This window comes from Trichoplusia ni, chromosome 20, assembly GCF_003590095.1.
Source record: "Trichoplusia ni isolate ovarian cell line Hi5 chromosome 20, tn1, whole genome shotgun sequence".
Classification (NCBI taxonomy): Eukaryota; Metazoa; Arthropoda; class Insecta; order Lepidoptera; family Noctuidae; genus Trichoplusia; species Trichoplusia ni.
This window is the reverse complement of record NC_039497.1, coordinates 2,134,756-2,151,278: the sequence shown is the minus strand read 5'-3', so window position 1 is coordinate 2,151,278 and position 16,523 is coordinate 2,134,756.

Here is a 16,523-nt window from a genome sequence, read left to right as displayed (position 1 = left end):
GAAGGGTGAGTTTAAACGTCCCCCGACAGTACGTATGGAGGGTGCTTCGATCGCGCATGTCACGCACACCAGACTCTTAGAGGTCATCACTGACGATGCTAGCTCCTACGTGCAGCATGCTAATTTTACCGGCCAAAAGGCCGTGAACTGCTTCGGAAAGGTGTTGAGAGTATCGGCATCGACCTGGGGCATCCGATACCGCGCCCTACGAGTCCTGTTTTCAGGAACTTATGTGGCAACGCTGACCTATGCTGCTGCCGTATGGTGGCGACGCTCGACCCATTATGCTGTACGTAGCGCATTATTGCGCACGCAGCGCCCGGCACTGGTGTTGCTGACGAAGGCCTATAGGTTGGTTAGCACGGCGGCACAACCCGTCCTTGCGGGGGTGCTTCCAGCTGACCTAGAGGTAACGCGTGCAGGACGAATCGAGCAGGAGGGTTTCCGGTTGGGAAGAAAGGAGCGCGACGAGCTGAAACGCAAGGTGAGAGCGGAGGTCGTTTCCTAATGACAGGAGCGATGGGACTCCAGCACGAACGGGAGGGAGCTTTACAACTTCCTTCCGGACGTGTCAGTCAGTGCGACTGTCTTGCGGCTGGGTGGAACCAGATTACGTCACGTCGCAACTTTTGAACGGATATGGTTGTTTCCGTAAAAGACTCGACGCGACGTCACTATGTGCCACGCCGACATGTTACTGTGGAAGTCCGGAGGAGACCAGGGATCACGTGCTGTGGCACTGCGAGCTTTACGCAGAGGAGAGGAGGCAGATGCTCAATGACTGGTGCAGAAAAGAGGTTGGACCAGTTTACCATCAAGAGATGGTGACCAGCAAGGAAGGCTTTAGAAGGCTGAGCGCATTCGCTCATAAATGGCTTAAGAAGCGAAAGGAACTGGAAACATAAAAAAGGAACTGTTCGAGCGCGAAGAGCTGTGGTTTGTTCGTTACACGCCCCAGAATGGAGAGAAGTGATACTGAGAAGGGACGGAAATAGAGAATTTGTAGGAGTCAGGAACCGCACCCAGGGAAAGAGCCAGTGGCAAGTACCGGAGTAGCGTCTCCGAGATTCGGTTCGTATGCCCAGGAGGGTAGTGTGTGTGGAGGTGGGTTTGTCGCTATCTACTTCGCGCTCGACAACGGTCGAGGACGGATGGACGGCGCAAGTGTAGGCGAAGCGTGCGTGTCATAGACCCCCCCCCCCCCGCCCATCGGCCAACTGACGTTGGCAGCTCGGTGATGTGATAGTGACAGTGACACTTGCGATTTGGACGCCTAGTTTTTAATCTGTGTGTGCGTGTTGTGTGTTGCCATCGGCTAACACCAGTAAGTACCCCCCCTTACCTACTCTAGGTTATTAATACAAGGACGGAGCAATGGAGCAGGACGTGGATCCAACCGTGAAACTACTCGAGGAGGAGATGCAAAGAAAGGACCTGCGCCGTGAGTCGGGCTTCGCTCCTAGAAGACAACTGGCAAGGACTCTGCCAAGCCGTTTCAGCGCAGGACCTGCTTCGAGGGACGAGCCTCCGGCAGAGACACAAACGACGGAAAAGAGAGTACTATCATCACCGGAGGAAGTGCAGGAGGCCGTGTGAAGACGGGTGCAAGCGCGACGGGCACAGGTGGAGGATGGGCAAGAAAAGGAAAAGGTAGAGCAGAATCTCCCGACCCTGAAATTGGAAGACGACACCACCCCGAGCAGGCTGGCGGGGCTGGCAACGAGCTATACTAGAGGCATTATGGAAGCAGTGCGGGCAAAGTCGTCGAAATTAAACAAGGACGAGATCGCGGCCATCGCATGAATACAGAAAGGCTCAGCGCGATTATTACGCACCTCGTCGTGCGCCTGGCGACGCAGAAGAGCTGCGAGGGACCTGCCCCGCCGCCTCCGATGCGCCACACTCCGAGCAGTCCGCCGACGGCGCCGTATGCTATGCTACGGCGCTCAAACTGGGCAAGCGGACGCTGCCGATACCCATCCCGCCGTGCCCGGGACCGACTGTGGCCTTCTACCCGGCCGAAGACCAGAAATCAGTAATTAAAACCGCGGAGGAGACTTACAAGGTTCTGCGCTCGGCCATGGACCTGTCCAGGCTGGGCGTTAAGCTAAGCGCGGTCAGGAAAGTCGGCAACGCCGGGGTGATGGTGCAGACCACGTCGGACGCAGCGGCGGAGAGAATACGCCAGACACTGCCTTCAACGCTAAGGCCGGGGGCGCCGGTGACTCGCCTCCCTTTTATATCGCTGGCCGGCTTCGACAAGGACACTACACCTGAGGTCTTCAAGAAGAAGCTCGCTTAACAGAACTTAGAAGGGAGCGAGACATGGACCCCCACAAAAATAGAGGGCAGCATACGGAAACTGTACCAGAGGACCTGGAAGAAAGGAGACAGGTCCACCTGGATCTGCGAGATGACCCCAGGCCTAAGAAAGGCGCTTCTCAGCCTTGGAACCCTTTCCATAAGCTGGGACATTATAGAAGTGGAGGACCACGTTGGGGTCACCTGCTGCAACAGATGTTCGCAGATGGGGCACCCAGAAAAGTACTGTCGGGCAAAGGCATGGACGTGCGGCAAATGCGGCGAAGATGGCCACAAATCTGGAGAGTGCCAAGCCGAGGAGCGTTGCTGTGCCACATGCAAGAAGCTGAAGCAAAGGGGCGCAGCAACGCACAGGACCAATGCGCGTGAGTGCCCTGCCCGACATCATGCAGAGGCCCGGGCCGTCCAAATGATCAATTATGAATAGGTCCCTCAAGATAGGACAAATTAATGCGCAGGGGTCGGCAGTGGACACCCGAGAGCTGCCAGCTTTGGCACGGGAATGGCAACTGGATGTCATCCTAATACAGGAACCATACAATGACGTCCAGCAAGCCAGCGCCAACTATCTCGTGTGGACGGGCCCGGGCGCGAAGGCGGCCATATACGTGCCCCGACTAGATGTGCAGTGCAGCCTGCTGCCGCACCTGTCGATGGACCACTGCGCCGTATGCCACGTGTCCTGGGGGGGCCCAGTATTCGCACGACATCCAAGTGCACCTCGCGCAATTGGGGACAGTCCTCAAAGCGCTGAGGGGTCGTGCGGTTTTGGTGGGCGCTGACACCAACGCGCACTCTTCAATGTGGCACTGTGAGCTGCGGAATTACGTGTCGCGGGGTCCGGAGGTATCGGCAAGGCTGCAGCACATGGAGGACATCCTGTTGGCGAGGAACATTAAACTACACAACACGGCGGGACAACCAGCAACTTTCAGCTCCGCCAACGGGGAGTCAAACATCGATGTCACCTTTTCGTCGGGGCGCGTACGTGTGTCCTAGTGGGAGGTCCACGCCGACGCCAGCAGCAGCGACCACCGGCTATTTACATTTCAAGCTTGTAGCGGTGAAAATAATGAGCCCGTTCCGGCGGCCGAGCCGTCGGGGGCGCCGAGGAGGTTTCGTGACCGTGGGATGGATTGGGAACGCTTTGAAGCTGAAATCCACGAGCGAGTGGGGAGCGTCAAATGGGAGAGGCCTGCATCAGATGTATGCAAGCAGTTTACAGAGATCATTACTCGTACAGCTGAAGAGTGCTTGGGAACAAGAGGAATGGCAAGTCAAAATAAGGCGAGGAAAGGATGGCAAAGGGCAAGGAGGGTGAAAGGATTACAGGAAGAGGATTTGCGCAAGAGATTCAGTGAAATCCGCAGAAAGTAAAGAAGGGAGGAGGAGAGGGTGCAACTGGAGTTCTTCCGGAGGCTTGCCGAGTCCGGCAATGAGGACCCATGGGGCCTGGTCTACCGTGCAGCCAGTGGGAGATTCCGTGCCCCTCCAAACCTAATCGCGGGGTTGACGGGTAAGGATGCGCGACGTCCATCAGTTCAGGTGGTGGAGGGCATAGTCAGGGGCCTCCCTTACACAGCCCCGGGGATCGATGGAATCACGGCCTGTATGGTTAAGCACACTTGCCGGCCCAGAACTGACGAGTGTGCTTGGGAAGTGTGTGGAAGAGGGCACGTTTCCGGACACTTGGAGGGATGGGAAGCTCGTTGTTCTGCCGAAAGGTAATGACAGGGAGCTCTCCGATCCCAAAGCAAAGCGTACTGTTACGGGGCGGGATGATGGAGACTTTTTAAAAAAGAACACTTTTGTTTGAACTAGAAGAAAATAGCAATTTATTCTGATTTAAAAAATACACGTATTTTGGAATATGTGTCCACATCGAAGTTATCACCCGATCTATCGTCTCATACCAACGGAAATGCTGACGAATCTTTGTATTTGCGTTTAACAACTGAAGCCGTGTCAGCAGTTTACTTCATATTGGTCAAAGATTAGTAAAATATTAACCCCCCCCCCCCCCCCGATTACATTGATCATCACGAGAGAAAGTGATGAGAAATTTACGACGAGGCTTCGATATGGACATCACAATGTTTAAACTTAGCCACTAATTACATCGAAGGATATAGAAAAATACGATTAACGTAATATTTGACAAAACTAATTACCTAAATTTCCTAATTAAGATACTACAATAATGAAGAAGTAACAGATGTCGGGGAAAAAACAGCCAGGCTAAAGTGGGAGTGGGCTGGTCACGTCGCGCGAATGCAGCCTGACCGTTGGGCAAAAATCGTCACACACTGGACGCCGGAGGGAGGACATCGGCAACGAGGCCGTCCGCGACGAAGGTGGTGTGACGATCTAGTCAAATACGCGGGGCGCACGTGGCCGGAACTTGCACAAAATAGAGAAGTGTGCAAGAGTAAGGGGGAGGCCTTTGCCCAGCAGTGGGATCTAAAACAGGCTACATAAAAAAAAAAAAAAATGATGACTGTTGCAACAATTTTAAGATGAACAAATCATTACTCCAAGTTCCTCTTGTAAAACAAAATGAGTTTAATAGCTTTGATTCCTTATTAAAAGCAAGCGCTCATCTTAATGATTTTGAAAACCAGTTAAATAAAATTGAACAGCCTTCTCACATAGATAAATACGGCACTCATTATATTTCAATGACATATGTACTTTCAATATTATTCTTTATTTATTTATTGTTTAAAGTCCGTAGATACGTATTGCCTAGGCCTTCAAGTTGTTGTATAAAAATACGAGATAGATGATAATTTCTGAACGTTATTGTTGTGTTGTAGTTTTAAAGAATTCAGTGAATTTAGACAATCGTTTCTTACCTGGGACGAAACCGCAGAGTCACAATATTTGGAAACTTGATTGAATAAAATTTCGACATTTTCTAGGTGTGGTTGTATATGACTAAGATTTATATAAGTTACTAGCTGACCCAGCAAACGTTGTTTTGCCGATTTTTTTTTCTAGTTGTAGGTATTTTTAATGCCACATCATAAAAAAAAAAACAAACAATTTCGTCCAAAAAAAAATTTGTGTGAGCAACCCTTATCACTTAGGGGTATGAAAAATAGATGTTGTTCTATTCTCAGACCTACCCAATATGTATACAAAATTTCATAAAAATCGGTCGAACCGTTTCGGAGGAGTACGGTAACTAACATCGTGACACGGAAATTTTATATATTAGATAACGTTCCCATGGTCGTTGGTAAATCTTACGTCTAACAATTGATCGAAATACAAGCCAGGACTGTTTACGATTTGCGTGATGAATTGGTCCGCGTAGGCAGACATCGAATATCTGAAAACAAATAGATTTACAAAGTATGTTACTTGCGTATTGTTATAAGAAGGCTGGCTTGATTTCGTCATAATGATGACGAACATGCTTGCGTTCAATTTGTAAAGTGACCGTGTGGTTTCCGTTTATTTTAATTATTTTATAGGGGCCTTTCCAGACTGGCGATAGCGCTTGGTTTTGTTTATGGTGACACCGAATATATACCATATCACCGACATTATAAGTTATAGGACGTGAATGGGAGTCATAGTAATGTTTAGATCGTTCTTTGGATTGTTGGATATTTTGCAGCGCTTTTTGTCGACTATAATATAATCGGTGATTGAGAGCGCGTACATAATCTGTATAATTATTATTTTCGAGACTATCAATAGATTTCGGATTGTATGGTTTATGACCAAATATAAGTTCGAATGGAGCAAAACCCGTTGTGGAATGCACGTTGGAGTTGTATGCTAACATGGCCGTATTTAAATATAAGTCCCAAGTGTGTGAGTTTTCGTTTACATAAGAACGTAAGTTTTAAGGGTTGAATGACTTCGTTCTAGTGCACCGCACGTTTGAGGGTGGTAAGGGGACGCAAATATATGTTTAATTCCGAAGAGCTTCTCTAATTGTTTGAACTCTTCTGAGCAAAAGTTGGTGCCTTGATCTGTTACGATAGTTCGCGGTATTCCTAAATGAGAGATGAAATGTACTAGACGCTGCGCGGTTTCCTGAGCAGAGCAGGTCTGTCAAGGATAAGCGTGAGAGTATTTCGTTAGGTCATCTTGCAGGGTTAGAATAAATTTGTATTGATCGATTCTGGATTCTGGAAGTGGACCTACAATGTCTAAGAATAATTTTTCGTTTGGTCTAGTGGCCGTTGACGTAATAATCATTGGAGCTTTATTAGAATGGCGTAAGGGTTTGTTGATTTGACAAGACTTGCAATTTTTTACATATGTTTCAATGTCTTGTCGCATGTTTTTCCACCAATATAACGACTTTAGCCTTTCATACATTCGAGCGATACCAGGGTGTCCGGCGGAAGCTGCGTCGTGGTTATCTTTTAGAATACGAGGAACTTCGCCGGGAGTTGGAAATATGATGTTATTATGATAAATATGAATCTTGACACCGGTGTTATGAAATAGAAATCCAATAATATTGTAAATTTTAGTGAAATATAGTTTTACTAGCTTTTGCCCGCGACTTCGTTCGCGTGGAACAGTGACTTCCGGCAGATTTTTGGTTTTACTCACATAGTTCCCGATCTCGCGGGATTTTTGAGAAGTTCCCGCTCCCGCAGGATTTTTGGGATAAAAACTATCCTATGTCCTTTCTCGAGTTCCAAACTGTCTGAACCAAATTTCATCCAAATCGGTTCAGTAGTTTAGGCGTGACGGAAAGACAGATAGACAGAGTTATTATCGCATTTTTAGCATGGGTAGTTTTGCCCGCGACTTCGTCCGTAAATTTACTTTGAGCAGAAAGTTTTTAACCCACTGCAAAAAAAGGAGGAGGTTCTCAATTTAGAATTTACGAAACAGGACCAATCCACATAAACGACCATACAACCGACAATACAATTTTACCACGACGGTACCGAAGCGCTCGGCCGATACCCAACCAAATGCGTGTAACGAAACCATAGCGCGATCTATTTCGATCCCAACGCCATCTATCGACCATAGTGACAACTCGGATTATTTATCTATACTCCGTTCGGGCATTTTCTTTGTACTAAAAGTAGTATTATATTTTTTATATGTTATTTTATTATTTTTTTCATACCTTTTTACTATTTATTTACTTTTTTCCGATGAATTAAAACAACATGAACCGAACTCGTGTAACGATCGACACCATTGCGCGTAGTACTAATAGAATTATCTATACTCCGTTAGAGCATTTTCTTTGTAGTAAAACTTTTATTATATTAATATTATTTTTTTACACCTTTTTACTGTTTATTTACATTTTTCTGATGGATTTTCCGATGAATTAAAACAATAACATGAACCGAACACGTGTAATGACACCATTGCGCGATTAACGCCATCTATCTACGGAGCATAGGAACAGCTCGACATTTGACCAATAGATGGCACTATTATATAGTATGTCCGTAATAAATTTTATTTTTTATTTTTATTTTTTGTAATAAAAACTATCCTATGTCCTTTCTCAAGTTTCAAACTATGTCTGTACCAAATTTCACACAAATCGGTTCAGTAGTTTAGGCGTGAAGAAAAGACAGACAGACAGACAGAAAGACAGACAGACAGACAGACAGAGTTACTTTCGCATTTATAATATTAGTTTGGATAAAGGGATCTTGAAAATCGGAAATGGCGAATTCTTTCTCTTCTGAATACCACGTAGTGATCATGTCTCTATAATCTCTAAGCATATTAAAAATGTCTTTATAATTGTATTCATCGTCATGATGCACGCGTAAGAATAAATGCGTAAATGTATGTTTTTCGTTAGCTGTACTTTGAAACGTATATAGTTCTCGTTCTACGGTTCTAATGTCAGGCATATCATCATTTTTAGATAATTGTATGATTTCGGAACAATATGGAATTGAGTCATAGTAAGTCGATTGCGGAAGGGTAAGCGATCATTTTACACTTTGCTTTTAGTAGTGATTCATTATGTTCCTCAATTAATGTGTCGTAAGAGGTATTTTGATTTTGAGAAATTTTTAGATAATTTTCGTATGTCTCGGATGTAGAAGGGCTTTCGGGATCTATCGCGAGTATCGGGTTACAAGATAAGGAATCTGCATTACAGTTAACTTTACCCTTTTTATATATAATCTCGTAATCAAACTCCTCAAGTTTTAAGCGCCAACGAACTAAACTGGAGCTAGGATCTTTGCAGTTAAATAACCACTGTAGTGGTTTGTGATCGGTTACAATTTGGAATTTACGGCCAAATAAACAGGGACGGAAAACTTTTGTACCAAAAATAAAAGCAAGGCATTCTTTTTCAGTTGTAGAATAGTTGCCCTCAGCCTTATTTAGGGTTCTAGATGCGTAAGCTATGGGAAGATCTTTATTTATCTCGTCCTGGGATAGAATAGCAGAAACAGCATAGTTAGATGCGTCTGTAGTAAGTAGAAATGGGTTCGTGAAGTCGGGATATTGAAGTATTGGAGCCGTTGTGATATTGTTGTTCGGTAAGCCACGAGAATTTAACATCTTTCTTTTAGAGACTAGTAAGGGGTTTTGTAATATGTGAAAAATTATCAGTGAAGGGTCGGTAGTATCCGACTAGGCCTAGGAATGATTTAGCATTTGGAGAGGACGGGTCCGAGTCTGTCGGATTGCCAATTTGGATTCAGGGCGAGGCGGTCCACAGTGGACGCCATTAAAGTAGTACAAGAGTTCGCCACGGATGCGGTGGCACGGGGGGGCGTGGCGGTGGCTGTTTCACTTGACATCGCCAACGCCTTCAATTCGCTGCCGCATCAGTGCATAGAGTCGGCGCTCCGATACCACGGGGTGCCACTCTATCTCCAGCGAGTCGTGGCGGACTACCTGTCCGGGTGTATTCTACTCACAATAAAATGAGGATCTGGGGTAGCATAACTTTGTAGCACGAAGCGGAGCACTGAAGACAGATGAACCGGAGGATCAAGAGCTCAGACGATGTAGACCTTTCTCAGGTCTTCAGGAACAAGCAGTTGCGACTTGATGGCGGCGACTTTGATTCGTACCGAATCAGATATAGTACCAGGATCTAATAACCACAAGAAGTTTGGTATAGTCCGGTTTGATACAGCGGATACAGAGAGTTCGACACAGTGGAGTTCGACAGGACTGTCCGATTCCAATCAACGTAGAGAGTTTTAGATTTTATGATGAAGTTCACAGTTTTTGCACACACACTCAATAAGTTCACAGCTTTGCTTTTTAATGTGGTAGGAATTTGTAGATTTTAGTTGAGATACGGCAACGTGGACACGTGTTTTAGATTTCGATACGCGAAAGTCTACCACACCATCCCACTTCTGACACCACTGTTACGGGGCGGGATGATGGAGACTTTTTAAAAAAGAACACTTTTGTTTGAACTAGAAGAAAATAGCAATTTATTCTGATTTAGAAAATACACTTATTTTGGAATATGTGTCCACATCGAAGTTATCACCCGATCTGTCGTCTAATACCAACGGAAATGCTGACGAAACTTTGTATTTGCGTCATTACTTGGAAATGAAGTAAACAACTGAAGCCGTGTCAGCAGTTTACTTCATATTGGTCAAAGATTAGTAAAATATTATAACAGTACCGTGAGTCCGGTGACGTTGCTACCAGTGCTTGAGAAAGTTTTAGAGCGGGTCATGCTGCGGTGCGCCCCCGCACTCCAGCGGGCGGTGTCGTCGAGTCAGCACGGGTTTTCTCGGGGTAAGTCGATGTTAACAGCGCTTTATAATATTCTGGACACCGTCGGCGGAACCACGGCACGGTACGTCCAGGCTGTCTTTCTGGACGTTTCAAAGGGTGCGGGATGCCCGCCAAACGTCTATCGGATGCTGGCGGCGTACTTCTGCAACCGACGCGTCGTGCTCTTTGTCGGCGGGGGGGTCGTGTCGAAGACTGCTACCATGGGCTGTCCTCAGGGGTCGGTACTGGGTCCGTATTTATGGAACCTGCTGATGGACGACTTGCTTCGGTTGCCTTTCCCGGACGAAATAAAACTGGTGGCGTACGCTGATGATGTTACGATCCTCATTGAGTCTAATTCAAGAGCCGGCATCGAGGTTTCGGCCTCACGCGCCCTGGGACTCATCTCTGGATGGAGTGAGCGGAATCGGCTGGGCTTCTCAGCCTCGAAATCATTCTCGACGTCTCAATGGGGTCTCAGTCAGAAGTGTGCGGTCAACCAAAGTTCTGGGGGTGGTATCGACGCGAGTCTGTCATTCAGTGAACACGCACGTAGCATCGGCGAACGTGCGTCGTCGGGACTGGGGAAAATGTCACGCATGACTGCCACTTCGTGGGGCATGCGGAACAGGGCCCTTAAGGTCCTGTACAGGGGAATTTTTACCCCTATAGTGACATACGCGGCGGGATGCTGGTGGCGGCGTGTCTCCACATACGTGGTCCGCACCGCTTTGCTGAGAGCGAAACGGCCAGCTCTGATTCTGCTGACGAAGGCTTATAGGTACACTAGTACCGCGGCTCTGTCAGTGTTAGCAGGGCACAGTGTGTTATGGGACCCATAATTTGGACATGATTGTTTTCGGGCAGACACCGACAGTTACCATGATTACAAAGGCAAGAGTAGAACTCCTGGGTGATAGTTTTGTTTAGTTTAGGAGATATTTCTCTTTAAAGATTACACTTTTTTTTGGCCGAAATTTAGAAATATAATTTTAGTAAAAAAAGTATCATAGATACAGAAGATTGTGAAAAGCCTTTTGATAGAGCTATGAAAGCCCATTCACCAAACTCCGCGAGGGTAAGACAGAGGCATGGAAGGGTGCGGTCGCGGACTGGCAGCGTCGCTGGGACGCTGAGACCAAGGGCCGCGAGCTCTACTGATACTTCCCGGATGTGACGGCAAGGCTCAGGGCAACCTGGGTCGAGCCGGACTACCAAACCTCACAGATCCTGACGGGGCATGGTAGTTTTAGAAAGAGACTGTATGACATGAAGCTGCAAGAGACGAGTGAATGTTACTGCGGTGAAGGTGACGAAAACTTGGACCATGTGCTATGGACTTGCCCGATATATGCGGACTTGAAGCGAGAGATGATGGACGGGATCGAACGCGAAGAGGAGGGACCGATTTCGTCAGCTCGGAAGCTAACTTCCGGTGGCTGGGTCGCTTCGCGCACGGCTGGTTCAAGATCAGGAGCGGGCTCGAGCAAGAGGATCGGCAAAGGAGGCGAAGCCGTATTAGTGTTGAACGGAAGGGTAAGCAGCTGCTCTCCATCGCTGGAACAGCAGTCCCAGAATGGGGAGAGTGCAGCAGAAGGGACAGGATAAAGAATTTGTAGAGTCAAGAATCGCCTGCGGACGAAACAAGAAGCCAAGAGCGCTATAAGTCCGCAACCGTCTCATGATTCGGCCCATATCACGAATTCGTCGGTGGGGCCATGGGAAGGTTGGTGGTATTGTCCCTATCTACTTCGTGCTCGACAACGGTCGAGGACTGACGTGTGTTGCGTGCGCTCGTCCATTTTATTTTCGCGAATTTTGATTGGTCGTTGCCGATTATCGGTACTTCCTTGTCTCGCAGAGGGAGTTTGCCGTAAGAAGCCGCGGTCATCTTGGAATTCGAGTGAGATAGAGTACAGTGGGGTTTTGACGTGGTCGGCGAGTATCGGTGGCTCCTTGTCAGGCACCGCGGCCATATTGAAATCTGAGTGAGTAGGCGTGGGTTGACAAGACTTTGACGTTGACGTGTGTTTGACGCTGTCACTCCTGACGTTTGGTGTTTTGCATCTGACGTTTGGGGTGGCTCGTTGATATTGACATTGACGTTGACAGTGACAGTGGTTGGTTGGTTTACGAAGTGTGCTGACGCGATATTCACCCACCCCGTCACCCGTGGTTGCCTTCGTGAATTTCACGAGTTAGCCGCGAGTGTTGGAACCCGCAGGCGGTGATAGCTCAAGTAAGTGATTCTAAAATTTTAAGAGCTTATTACACGAACGGTACCGGAGAGACAGTTTGAGCTGGTGTTGGTGGCGGAGGCGGCTCTGTTAGAGCAGGCCATGCGCCAGCGGGAGGAAGAAATGGAGCTGCTCGAGGAGCTGCGCCGAGAATCAGGGTTTGGCACTCGATCTCGCGCGCACGCCTCCCCAAAGATTTAGTGCCGCCCCTCAGGTCATGGACCTGATGGATACGCCTGTGCCGGAGCCGTCACAGAAGATGGGTAAGAGGACGCTGTCGTCACCTGAAGAGGTGCAAGAGGCCCTGCGCCGCAAGGTGCAGGCGCACAAAGGAGCGAGGAACGAGGTGCTGCCGATTGGAGGTATCTTGACCCAGGAATCGACCCTAAAACAGGTGGCCTCGCCGGCGGCAACAGAAGCAGCGCAGGAGAGGAGTCCAGACAGAGCGCCAGTTGAGGAACTGGCGGGGCTAACGACAGCGTCCACGCGCGGCATCAAGGAGGTGGAAAACTCGAAGACCTCCCGCCTTAACAAAGACGAAGTGGCGGCTATAGGTGCGCACACGGAGAGGCTGAGCACCGTGGTGGCGCACCTTACTCTGCGGTTAGCCGCCGCCGAGTTCAAAGGAGCTGAGCTGAGGGGCGGCACGGCCAGCACGACCAACGTTCAACTTGTAATGTGTTTTTTTTTCAATTATTATTTATTTATTTTAAATCATACAATTTTTCTTACCATTCTAACTCGCCAAACTTGAAGGTTTGAAGGCGATTTCTTCTGACTTATGTGAGGGTAGCGGAACGTTACAACTTTTCGAACATGCTGCCGTATCCATCAATTTATAACACTTTAACACGTCAAAGCTACTTGTATATATCTCGTTGATATATCTTTTGGGTGCAAATTATGATGAATCTCTACTAGAGATAGTTCGTTGTGTAACTTCGATCGAAGTTTGGAACTAACATAAGTACTTGGGAAAGGACTAGGGTGAGGATGACAAAAGTAATTGAGGCTGTGACTAATGTCTTCGTTTTCAGTTAACTCATGATTCTGTTCTATAGCTGTTGCCCGCGACTTCGTCCCCGTGGATAGAAGATATAAGTTATGATTTATACCTGCCCTGTTTTTCCACATTTTCCATTGTATCTTCGCACCTATTAATCGCAGCGGGATGGTATAAAGCCTTCCTCGATGAATGGTCCATTCAATACAAAAATACTTTTTCAGATTGAACCAGTAATTCCTGAGATTAGCGCGTTCAAACAAACAAACAAATAAACTCTTCAGCTTTATATATTAGTAAATATACAGATGAAAAAAACTAGTGTCATAGATACATCTGTATGTCTTCTTCAAAGGGGTTTTTAGACTGACATGATGTTTCAATACCCTAAGGAATTTAATCCTTTTGTCGCGGGGGTTTGACAAACATTCAGGTCACATGCACTAAGACACCTAGACTCAGGACAAGCATCCGTGGATCACACAAATGCTTGTCTTGCACGGGGATCGAACACGCGGCACGTCGTGCACAGTTGGTTTTTTTGGCGTGGTGTCCTCAACCACTGCTATGCGCGCAGTACGGCTTTAAAACTTTGCTTCAATATTCTTGTTTGTTGAAAATAATGAAATTCGTGCTCAGTCTTTTAATTTTCGGTATTTTGATTTGAAAGAGAGGTTTCGCTTCAGTACACCCCGGCCAGTATTCCTACGGAACCGGGAACTACCGCGCGTTGCGCGTTGTTAACTAAACTGTCTTCGCGGACGGAGTCGTAAGCAGCTGCTAGTTTCAAGCAATAACTGAGCAAGGGCGAGTCGGATTGGCCCCACGAGTTCTGTACGTAAGATAATGTGCACATCGAGCTTATTTTATACTTGATAACTTTTGAAAATGTTTCAATTTGAAAAATGCCGCCGCTATTTTTAGGGACCTCCTTATTTTTCTGAATTAAAAGACGTACTAATTAGTGACTGACAACAAAGTGATCTTTTACGGATTTGCTCGGGAGGTTCAGAACCCTAAAACGAACATCGAACACATTTTATATATCGTCGTGCGCCGCGGTCCAATTGTTCCTCGTTAAAATATTTAAAGTGTACTCATTCCGATTACGAGGCCTCGTAAGAGTCCCGTATCGTTATTTTTCGTCACTACCTCCCCGTGCCGGGAGTGGGTAATTTGCGCGCCTGCTGCCTTCCTTGGATGTGGTAGCCGTTTCTCGGGCTCCCTCTCCGGAATCGAACCCTGATTCCCCGTTACCCGTGACAACCATTGTAGTCGCAGAAACTACCATCGAAAGTTGATAAGGCAGACATTTGAAAGATGCGTCGCCGGTACTGGACCATGCGATCGGCAAAAGTTATCCAGATTCATCAAAATTAACGACTTCAGACACATGGCCATCCGTCGATTAGTTTTGATCTAATAAAAGCACTCATCCCATCACTGGTCAGAGTTCTGATTGCATGTATTAGCTCTAGAATTACCACAGTTATCCAAGTAACTGAGTAAGATCTAAGGAACCAAAACTGATATATTGAGCCATTCGCGGTATCGCCTTAATACGGCTTGCACTGAGACATGCATGGCTTAATCTTTGAGACAAGCATATAACTACTGGCAGGATCAACCAGGGAGCTTCATTCATATGAAAGACGTTCTCGTTCGTTTCGATTTTCGAGTGCGGTGGTACACACGTATACCGTCCTCTCTCTATATCGAAACTTACGAGAAATCCTCATTCCCGCGCGTCGACGGATTAACGCAGACGCTTGTACGGGCGAGCTCGTATAATAATTGAGACGAATATTGTTTTCGACGACGACGACTACGATGCCTATAAGGGTACAATATAATGAAAAAACCCCGATGGTGAACGTTCGTATCGAGACACGATTTCATTCACTTTAATTATAATCTCGGTTAACATAATAAAATACGTCAAACAACGATTTAATTGCCCGGATTGTACAGAGTCCGTATTCACTATATTCAATGTTTAGTTTTTATATGTAATCATATAATAATGTGTTTATAGAACAACACTACATATTTACACAAAAATAAATAATCGTGATTGAACTCGCAAACATGCTCCCCACTCGCTCGTGGATCTCAGCTTCGAAGCGTTCCCAATCCATCCCACGGTCACGAAACCTCCTCGGCGCCCCCGACGGCTCGGCCGCCGGAACGGGCTCATTATTTTCGACGCTGCCCGCTCTAAATGTGATCAGCCGGTGGTCACTGCTGCTGGCGTCGACGTGGACCTTCCACTGGGACACCCGTACGCGCCCCGACGAAAAGGTCACATCGATGTTAGACTCCCCGTTGGCGACTTCCCCGTTTCCTCGCCATCAGGAAGTCTTCCATGTGCTGCCGCCGATAGGTGCGGCAGCAGGCTGCACTGCACATCTAGTCGGGGCACGTATATGGCCGCCTTCGCGCCCGGGCCCGTCCACACAAGATAGTAGGCACTGGCTTGCTGGACGTCATTGTATGGTTCCTGTATTAGGATGACGTCCAGTTGCCATTCTCGTGCCAACGCTGGCAGCTCTCGGTTGGCCACTACCGACCCCTGCGCATTAATTTGCCCTATCTTTAGGGACCTATCCATAGTTTATCATCTGGACGGCCCGGGCCTCTGCATGCTGTCGGGCTGGGCACTCGCGCGCGTTGGTCCTTTGCGTTGCTGCACCCCTCTGCTCCAGCTTCTTGCATGTGGCACAGCAACGCTCCACGGCTTGGCACTCTCCTGATTTGCGGTCATCTTCGCCGCATTTGCCGCACGTCCATGCCTTTGCCCGACAGTACTTTTCTGGGTGCCCCATCTGCTGACATTTGTTGCAGCATGTGACCCCAACGTGGTCCTCTACTTCTATTATATTCCAGCCTATTGAAAGGGTTTCAAGGCTGAGCCGATCCTTTCGTAAGCTTGGGATCACTTCGCAGATCCAGGTGGACCTGTCCCCTTTCTTCCAGGTCCTCTGGTACACCTTCCGGATGCTGCCCTCTATTTTCGTGGGGGTCCATATGTCGCTCCCTTCTAAGTTTTGTTCGACCAGCTTCTTCTTGAACGTTTCCGGTGTTGTTTCCTTATCGATACCGGCCGATATGAGCGGGAGGCGAGTCACCGGCGCCCCCGGCCTAAGCGTTGAGGGTAGTGCCTGGCGAATCCTCTCCGCCGCTGCGTCCGACGTGGTCTGCACCATCACCCCGGCGTTGCCGACTTTTCTAACTGCACTTATCTTTAC